The sequence below is a fragment of the Euleptes europaea genome, chromosome 8 (genome assembly GCF_029931775.1).
Source record: "Euleptes europaea isolate rEulEur1 chromosome 8, rEulEur1.hap1, whole genome shotgun sequence".
Classification (NCBI taxonomy): domain Eukaryota; kingdom Metazoa; phylum Chordata; class Lepidosauria; order Squamata; family Sphaerodactylidae; genus Euleptes; species Euleptes europaea.
Window position 1 is genome coordinate 95,877,410 of NC_079319.1, and position 10,821 is coordinate 95,888,230.

Here is a 10,821-nt window from a genome sequence, read left to right on the forward strand (position 1 = left end):
CACCCAGACAATTTAGGCAGGATCTAAGCCAATGTGTTCTCTGGTGGTAGAGTTTCCCCTGCCTTATTTTCTCATTAGTGGGACCGCCTCTCCTGGTATGCCCGCAAGAGAGCTCCACGCTCTTAACTACGGCCCAAAGTGTCTGGATGTCCTCAACCACGGCCTGGCCTCTCTTTCTAGTGAGACCAGGGCCCTGCAGGATCTTGCTCAGTTCTTCAGGGCCTGTAAGACCAAGATGCTTATCCAGGGTTTATATCAATGCTGGTTTATTTCATTGCTGGCCTCCCTCCACCCCTTTCATCCCTGTTTTCGTCGTTGTTTTCATCTTATTGATTATGTTGGGGTTCCTGATTGCTTCTCCCCCACCCAAACTCGCTGTGGCTTAGTATCTTATATGGACCAATCATTACAATTAGGTTTTAATGGCTCATCGTTTATACCTATCTATAATTGTTTATAATTCAATTGAATTTCACTGATTTTAGTCTATATTTCTAATTGAATTTTATGTATTGAATTATTTTATTATTGTTAGCCTCTCTGAGCCCGGCCCAGGCCGGCAAATAGAGTGGGGTATATATTGAGTAAAATAAATAAAAAATAAAAATGTGTAGGGCCATATAACCCTGGTAAGAAGGAATCTGCCGCTTCTACTCCATGCTTTGTGCATTCTTTGCAGTAGTGAATCCAATCCCCCTCACTGCTGAGGAGGCATGGCCACCTTTCCCTAACATCCTCTGCCATCCACTCTCCAAAACATACCACTGCCCGAATCCACTAATCCCATGTGATGGTGGGGTCTCTCGTGCACAAACAGAGTGCTCCTCTGCCCACATAAAAACCCTGGGATTGTGGACTATGGGGAAAAAGTGCAGTTGCAGCTGACCTCCACATAATCAATGTTGCTTTCTAAATGGAGCCCACATCAATCAATCATTTATTAGTACGGCACATAGCCAGACATATACAACAACAACAACAAACAGTTGTCTAAAATCCCATCAGCATTAAAACCAGAAATTCCAAGTATAATATACTTGTCAGCTCTGGGTCACCAGCTAAATCCCACAAACGAACTCCTAGGCAGGTTTTCCATAGAAAGTTGTTTATTGAGGAATAGGCACAGTGATTTGCAGAAAGTGACTTGGAAATAAGCAACGATACTAATGGGGAAATGCTGAGGGTGCAGGAAATATAAAGAAGAGCAAACTTTCAGAATGACTCTTGGTTGCCACGGCAACCCCCTCCCTGTTCCCTGTTCTCAGGGCCTTGTTCCCAGGGTAGAGCCGGCGTAAGACAAAACATCAGTACAGAGAACAACATTGAGACCTTGAGGCTAACCACCTAAAGTTCGAGAGGCTCCCTTGGTGAAGAGCTAATGGGCACTTCCCCCGGCGCTACAGTCGGCGATGTTGGGGGAAGGGGGGTGAGCGTTTTCGGTGAGCTAGCGGGTGCTTCCGTGACTTCCCGGGAGCGTTGTGTTTGAGCATGGGTCTGCACGGCTAACGTGGGCAGTCCCCTCTGTGCGGGAGTGAACAGAGACTCCGTGGGGTGCTCTAGCTTATTGGGTTACTGGGAAAGTCGGGACAAAGCATCTGCCAGCTGGTTTTGCTTCCCCGGGACATGTTTTATTACAAACTGAAATTTGGAAAAGAAATCCGCCCACCTTGCTTGTTTGGCTGAGAGTTTGCGAGTTCCCGTCAGGGCTTCTAAATTTTTGTGATCAGTCCAGACCTGGAAGGGGGTGTCTGCCCCCTCTAGGAAATGTCTGCACACTTCCAAAGCGTGTTTCACCGCAGCCGCCTCCTTTTCCCAAACGGGCCAGTTCAGTTGGGATTGGGAAAATTTCTTAGAAAAGTAAGCACACGGGTGTAATTGCCCGTCGTCTCCCTCTTGCAACAAGGCTCCTCCCATGGCTATTTCTGAAGCGTCTACCTGAACAATGAAAGGCCATTGACAGTCTGGATTCTTCAGCACAGGCTCAGTGGTAAACAACTGTTTGAGAGTCTCAAAATCCCTTTGACATTCCGACGTCCACTCTACCCGAGTGGATGGCTGAGTTGCTGTGCTCCCTTTTCCCTTGGTTTTTAGGAGGTCGGTGATGCGCAACGCAACTTGGGCGAAGTTGGGGAGGAACCCTCTGTAAAAATTCATGAACCCGAGGAACTGTTGCACTTGCTTACGAGTTGTAGGTGGTTCCAAGTCCACTACCGCTTGTACCTTCTCAGGGTCCATAGTAAGTCCCTGGGGTGAAATTATGTATCCCAGGAAAGTCAATTGGTTGCAATGGAATTCGCACTTGGATACCTTAGCATAAAGCTGGTTCTCTCTAAGACGCTGCAGTACTTCTTTGACCATGGCAACATGCTTTTCATAAGTTTTGGATTAAATCAAGATGTCATCTAAATAACCACCACTCCTTTAAACAACAGGTTGTGCAGGACTTCGTTAATTAATTGCATGAAGACCCCCGGGGCGCCTTTCAACCCAAAAGGCATTACTAGGTACTCAAACATTCCACAACAGCTGGAAAAGGCAGTCAATGGTTCACCCCCCTCCCTAATTCTAACACGATAGTATGCCTCGACCAAGTCCACCTCTCTTAGTTCACTCAATAAATCAGGAATCGGGAATGGGGTAAGCGTTGGTTTGGGTGACTGCATTGAGTTTGTGAAAGTCAATGCATAAGCGCAGGTCTCTGTCTTTTTGCGCACGAAAAAGGCTGTGGTGCAATTCGGTGCTGTAGAGGGACGGATGAAACCTCGCTCTAAGTTCTTGTCCAGAAAGTCTCTGAGCACAGATTTCTCCTTGGGGCTCATGGGATAAATTTTACTCTTGGGTAAATTGCCTTTCCCACCACTTCAGTGGAGCAATCTGATTGTCGGTGGGGGGGTAACACATCACATTCTTTGATATCAAAAACATCAGCGAAGTCTACATACTCGGACAGCAAGTGAGAGGTGTTGAGAGGAACACTCGGCCCGGCCGTCAAGGCGGGTATTGGGACTGCTACCTCTCGTCGATGATGGTCGCATTGGGGCTGGGTAAATTCAATCATTTTGGCTGCCCAGTCTATGGTGGGGCTTTGTCCACACAGCCAATTTGCTCCCAAAACTACTGCATAACGAATGCCTGGTACTATAGTGAAATGTATTTGTTCCCAGTGGTGCCCTATCCCATGGCTACTCTGCCAGTGTGCCGGTCTACCCCCCCATATGTCACTGCCATCCATCTGTCACTCGCAAGTCCCTTTGCAGGGCGTAAGGATGCGATTGCGGGGCAGGCCTTACCGGTTGTGGTTGTGGATGACCCGGCAGCGCAGGTCTCCAGGTGGTCCAGGAGCCGGTGCACCAGGTAGTCCGTGAGCAGGTTGTCGTGGCGGGGTGGGTTGTCCCGGCAGTGGCACTCCTGGTTGACCTGGTTGTCCAGGCGGCAGCGGGGCCAGTACAAGAGATTGCGCCTGCTGCATCTTGCCAAATTCCCGCCACATAAAATCCATTTGATCTCACATCTGAGCTATTTGCTCCTCCAACGCCTGGTTTCGATCCCGCAGACATTGGATTTCGTCCGTGGCCAAGGCCCTGGGAAATTTGTAATCCAATCACCGAGGTCTTCCTTGGCCAGTCAATCCCCAAAGTCTTGTGGAAAATTGCTGGGGTGATCGGCTCTCACCAGCCGCAAAAGGTGAGGCGTTGCTCTGCTTGGGAGGTCATAAAATGAGGGCAAAGAGGGGAATGTCCAGTCCTCCTCATCCCTGTCTGGTGTTGCAGGACCCTTGGGCTGCGCTCCAGATGCCCATGTGGCCGCAAGCGCCTCCAGCTCTGCGGCCTGGGCATCGGCCGCCTCAGCAAACGATTGTTTCGTCTACTGGGGAAAACGGGGTTGAGTAGGACTTGCCATCTCCACTTGTTCCTCCATGAGTGAGAAGGGTACTGGATCAGGCTCCTCTGGGAAAGTCTCATGTCCTCTGGCTGCATTGTCACCCACGTGGCGGTACCAACCGAACAGTCTGTCCCTGCTGTCCCTCAACCTCTCTGTGCAGTGCTGCTGGCAGGTCTCCTTCCACTGTGGGGTCCGGGAACTCCTGTCAAGGCATTGGCACTGCCGTAGATCCGACTCCATGACTGCGGCCTCTCTCGAGTCCACAGCCGCTGCTCCTGCAAGGGTGGGTGGCCCACTGCAAGGACTCTCCCTCCAGGATAGGTCCCTGGAGGTCCCTTTGTTCGTAGCAAAGGCAAAAAGTTCTTGGTGGGATTAGTATCATAATGTCAGACAATACTCTGGAAATGACATAAAATTCTAAGAGGACACTTCTATGTACATAGGCAATAAGAGAGGACATCACAACAATTTGTCCCTGATTTTGGATGCAGCAACACAAAATTTAGCAGTATCAACAGAAAGCCTTGTATTTTCATCAGAGTGCATCTTCTTTGCCCTCTCTGACTCTGAGTTATCTGAGAGTTTGTTAGTCCAAGGCCGAATAAATTTGCCACGAATCTCTTCATGGTAAGGGCAGCGGATGAGAATATGTGCCATGGTTTCTACGTCCCCTATACCACACTGGCATAATCTCTCTGAGATGGGGGGATTTTTTAATATCTACCCTCTAGGAGTGCTGAGGGGAAGGCAGAGCATCTGGCTTGTGAGAAGGCCCTTCTATGACTATTAATTTCCAGAACGAAAAGATATGCATCAGGGGCAACAATGAATCGGGAGCCTGATCTCGTCAGATCTCAGTAGCTAAGCAGGGTCAGCCCTGATTAGTATTTGGATGGGAGACCACCAGGGAATACCAGGGTTGCTGTGCAGAGGAAGGCACTGTCAAACCACCTCTGTTAGTCTCTTGCCATGAAAACCCCAAAAGGGGTCACCATAAGTCAGCTGCGACTTGAGGGCACTTTACACACACAAGAAGGTGGGAGTTCTTGCTAGATCCATCTGCTGCTTGATGTCCCTCACTCTTTGTTCCACCATTTTCTTAGCCTGATCAGCCCCCAACTCCAATAGTGAATAGGGAAAAAAACCCAACTGTTCCAGCTTACCTCTAACTGCTTTTATGGAGCCCACATATATAGACTCTTGCCGCACAATTGCCAACCCTGCAAAAAATATAGAGGTCCTTCTGATTGCAGAGAGAGAGAGACCATCTGCCTTTCCTTCCATTATGAGGCTCAGGAATCTCCCTAATGTTTCAGGGTTGCTGACTCCAGCTTGGGAAATCCCTGCAGATTTGGGGGCATTGCCTGGGGAGAGCAGAGTTTGAGGAGGGGGGAGTTATTTATTTGTTTATCTTAATAATTTATACCCTGCCTTTCTCCCCAACGGAGGCCCCAAATGGCTCACATCATTCCTCCTCTCCTCCATTTTCTCCTCACAATAACTCTGCGAGGTAGGTTAGGCTGAGAGTGTGAGCCTGGCCCAAGGTCACCCAGTGGACTTCCATAGTACGAGTGGAGATTCAAACCCAGGTTTCCCAGATCCTAGTCCAGCAGTCTGAACCACTGCACCACACTGGATCTCAGTAGAGATGCGATGACTATAGCTGCCATTTCCTCCAGGGAACCTAGCCTCTGAAGTCTGGAGATCCATTGAAGTTCTGGGAGACCACCAGGCCCCACATGGAGGTTGGCTACCCTACAGTGAATAGAGCCAGAGCTGCTTACCTTCAGCAAGATTACTGCATTATGTGCTTTCAGACCATACCTCTGTGTAGGGTCACCAACCAGGTATTAGCTGGTTGCCAGCCGATAGAGATCAGTTCACCTGGAGAAAATGACCGCTTTAGCAATTGGACTCAATGGCATTTAAGTCCCTCCCCTCTCGAAAACCTGCCCTCCTCAGGCTCCATCTCTAAAACCTCCCATCGGTGGTGAAGAGGGACCAAGCAACCCTACCTCTGTGGGCCTTTGGGTGCTACCGGTTCTATCCACAAAGGACCACTGGCTGCATGGAGTTTGAGAGCATAGACAGCAAACCACAGCTTCCAGTTTTCTCTTCCATGTATTCAGTATCCTCAGACCTCATATTGCGGGAAGAGGGTTCTTTAAACAGGAAACATTTATTGAAATGCAGCAGCCATACAGTTCTGCTGTTTCATACCTTTCCTCATCAAAACTCTGTCGCATCCCAAACTCGGTAGCAGTGTGAAACAAGAACAAGCGCAGGTGCTGAAATGATGCAATTGGAGATAGTTAATCAGCTGCCTGGCAGATTGGGCACTTTTTGCTTCCATCCCAGTTAGCAAGTATTTGGCAAGTGTTTGAGAGGACATCGCTGGGAAACATGAGAACTTTGTAATTGCTCCATTTATATTTTGCAGACAGGGAACCAAGGCATTTTGCAACTCTTGTGCTTCCAGATGAGGTAAAAATGTGCAAATAGATTCTAGGCAAAATTACAATAGACTTGCTCCCCACCCCCATATAATATATTTTCATGACAAATCCAAATTGTAGTATATAGCATAAAATACAAACCTCACTTGGTGAAAATCTGGAGTTGACAATATAATTCAGGATTCAATTTGTAGCAGGTGCAAATCGTCACATTCAGATAATTGTATGGAAATTTCTTTCTAAGCACCTGCTTTTGCAGGCAATATCAAGTAATTAAATATGTAAATCTTATTTCTTCTCCCCGGAGAACATTTCAGCAAAAATCAAAACGTAGAATTATAAATATCAGATTTTTTCCCTCACCTCCATTATATGAATAATAGTTCCGGTTAGTTAATGATGAAGGTAATATAATGTAAATAGTGACAAATGTCTGATTGTGGAACAGAAAGAGAGCAAATGTAATTGCAAAATATTTTTTAGAGTGACAGCATAGTAATTACCTGAGGACTAGTCACATGCACACGCAAATTGGTCACCATGTACAAACTGCGTTGATAAGCAGCTTTATGAAAAGCTAGATATGTCCATTAAAAATAGAACTGCTGAGGTGTAAAAATGTTATTTTGGACATAAAGGACAGTGCTATATAAATATTGAATGCTTTCTACACAGTTCCTCTCCTGAGGAATTTCAGAATTTCAAAGCCTTCTTGCTGGTAAAAGACAAACCCTGTACTAATCGGAACAGGAATCTAATTATTCTCTTATGTTTTGTATACTTAAAGCACTGCTAACCCCCAGAAACCATTTCATAAGTGGCTACGCAGCACTCTCAAAGGGAGATTGTTGATGGAAGGGGGCACGGGAGAACTCACTGTGAGACACCCAAGTTATCATTGCAGCAGAAGCACTCCCTGAAAACTAACAGGAAAGCTCAAGACCACCTTTATTTAGTCAGGGTACATTGGTGGTGGAGGGAATGGGGAGAAGGACTAATTCTGTCACCTCCATTATAGAAAGAGTAAAGTATATTTCCATCACCCCTATCAACTACAGGACAGCTTAGGCTAGGGGTGTCAAATGTATGGCCCAGGGGCCAAATCTTGAGAGCTCTTATCCAGTCTGCGAACCAGCTGAGGCAGCCACCCCCCCACCCCACTCCCCAAGTGTCAATTATCAATGACTGTTAAATAAAAGAAAATACTGTAAGAGTGTTACTGTTTTAAGCATATTTGTGTTTTAAGTAAAAAATAAAGTAAAAAATAATATCACTGATGGGCTTTGCCACTGTCTTCTATGAAGTTTGTACCTCCGGTACCTGCCATTAAATTTTATGGTACACCATGGCCCCTGGCCCAATGAAGTGGCATTTATGTCATATTCGGCCCTCGTAACAAATGAGTTTGACACCCCCTGGCTGAAGTAATGGAGCTCTCTAATAAGCCTTTGAAACAAATGCTAGTTTTAAACAATTAATTGATTGATTGATTTACTTGCCTCGTTAATCCCTTGCCTTTCTCCCCAATGAGGACCTAACATAGCTTACATAGGGTTGCCTGACCCCGGCCAGATTTGGGGGTCTTATCCTTTGAGGACTCACCCCCAGCACCAATCAGCCAGCCAGTGGGGATACCTACCAGCAGCAAACTGAGGCCTAAGTCTCTGTCACTGGCAACTCATTTATGTCACTTCCAGTGGTCACCATAAGTGATGTCATCATGTCACTGGCAATGTGGGTATTTGGGCAACACTCTGGTATTTGGGTAAAAATGGCTTCTACCATAGAGCTTTGCCCAAATACCAGACTGAGCCCATGGCATCAGCAACATGTTATTGTCACTTCTGGTGTGCACCTCAGTTTGCTGCTGGTAAGTACCCTCCTCCTCACCCCATGCCCCACCACAACCCCACATAGGGTTGCCAACCTCCAGGTACTAGCTGGAGATCTCGTGCTATTAAAACCAATCTCCAGCTGATAGATGTCAGTTCACCTGGAGAAAATGGCCACTTTGGCAATTGGACTCTATGGCATTGAAGTCTCTCCCATCCCAACCCTACCCTCCTCAGGTTCCGCCACAAAAATCTCCCACCGGTGGTGAAGAGGGCCCTGGAAACCCTAACCCCAAAACTTAAGCCGAGAGTGTGCGAGTGACTGGCCCAAAGTTACCCAGGATTTGAATCCAGCACTCAGAATGCTAGAACAGAACCTTCTCCCTGATGTTCTATGTTTTGACATAGGGAAGCATTAAAAATGTGGCCTTCCCAGTGCCGTCTGAAATGGTACAGCTCATTGTATTACCTATTCAATAAATGTGCAGATGACACCAAATTGGTCTTTAGGCCCCTTCCAACTTTTTAATTCTAATTCTATACCTCAGGGCCAAACCAACCCCATTTTAGAGGAAAATGTAGCCATGTTAAAATTGCCAGAAGGGCCCATGGCCACAGTGTAGCTTGACCCTCAGATGTCTACCACACAGTGTTGCCAACCTCCAGGTGGTGGCTGGAGATCTCCCGCTATTACAACTGATCTCCAGATGACAGAGATCAGTTCCCCTGGAGAAAATGGCCACTTTGGCCATTGGACTCTATGGCACTGAAGTCCCTGCCCTCTCCAAAACCCGCCTTCCTCAGGCTCCACCGCCAAAATCTCCAGGTATTTCCCAACCTGGATCTGGCAATCCTATTATCACGTCATTCTGCTGCATGCGTACACAGATCCTAGTGTGGCAACCTAGAACACGCCTTACCTTTTCTAAGGCTGCAATCCAGAAGATGACTGGTGGTTGTAATGTCCTGACCTCAAATAAAGGCCTTGAAGATATTCACAAAAATAGTCAGGCATCCCATAAAGAAAAGAACTTACTTTATTGGCATCTCTGAAAGCCTCAACACAGAAGGCTACCAAACTGAATCAGCCAGCAAACGACAACAGCTGAGTACCGAGAAATCGTTAAGATAATAAATACTGTACAGGTGTGCTGAAAGACGGCCTCTACTTAAAGAGACATTACATCAAATCTCCCGCTTACAAAAATAAACAAATAAAAATAAAATACATAGAATAAATTAAAACATGATTTTAAAAAACATATGTTATACAAATAATATAATCATCACGGTGTGTATCTCTCTGGCGATCATAAAAGTATTTTTGCCTATTCTGAACTCTGAAGATCTTCTCGCATCCCACTAGGTATTCTAGGGCACAATAAACCAGTGGGTTACTGACAGTTTGGTTCTTAACATTCTGCCCATCAGCATCTGCACTGGTGAATACGATATTCCAGCAATGCCAGGTGTGGATCACTCTGCACATCTCCTGCCTACTTATGGAGCTGTTTTGTGGAACAAATTGCTCCTTCCATTTGATTGTGGGTACCCTGGGCTACTAAAACATTGTTCAAACCCCAAATCATGAGCAACCTGCCAAAACTCTTGATTGTTTCAGGAGTTTGATGGTATCACCATATCTCCATAAATGATTCCAAAAAGAATACAGTTCAAATATCACATTCTTCCGAGGAGTGCAGTATTTCTTGAACTGTTCAAGAACTTCTTCAATATCTTTTGGCTCTCCACCAGAGAAAACAAAAGTATTATACACCAGCAAGTCTTCCTCTCCCACACAGTTCAACAAAATAGCTACTTGCCGTTTATTAGATACCCCATCAGCTCCAGCTGCTGTAAGATATAATCAGAAAACTTGCTCCCAACGCTTCCACTTTTCAGCCAAATTGCCTTGCAATACAAGTGGAGGTCAAAAAAAAATCCATGTCCATAACTTCTGACACAATGTAATGTCCTGATCTCAAATAAAGGTCTCAAAGATATTCACAAAAATAGTCAAACGTCCCATAAAGAAAAGAACTTAATTTATTGGCATCTCTGAAAGCCTCAACACAGAAGGTTACCAAATGGAATCAGCCAGCAAACGACGACAACAGCTGAGTGCCGAGAAATCATTAAGATAATAAATACTGTACAGGTGTGTCGAGAGACTGCCTCTACTTAAAGACATTCATTCATTCATTCATTCATTCATTCAAACCTTTATTGGCATAAAACTTTTAAGTACATCAACACAGTCATTAAAATGCAGTATATAAATGATAAACTATCAATAAATAGTTAAAATCTGTAATTCTTAAAGCGCTGTGTGCTTTCAATAGTGCTTAGCTCTGTGGAGGAGCTTGGCTCAGCTCTCCTAGGGAGGTTTCCAGGAATCGTGCTACCATCAGTGTTATATGCTTATCCCTGTCCCTTAATAGTAGCACACTAAGCCCACATCTGTTTGTGCTACACTATCCTTGAGTAATGGTAGCAGAAATTTCTCTCGTAGGAGCACATGCAAGTCACAGTGTAATAGGACATGGGCTACCGATTCGGGTTCTCTTTGAACAAACACAGATTCTCTCTTCATAAGGAGTTTTAGTGTATCTGCCTCTCGTCATAGCTGTGGGGAGTAGGTTTAAGTGAGC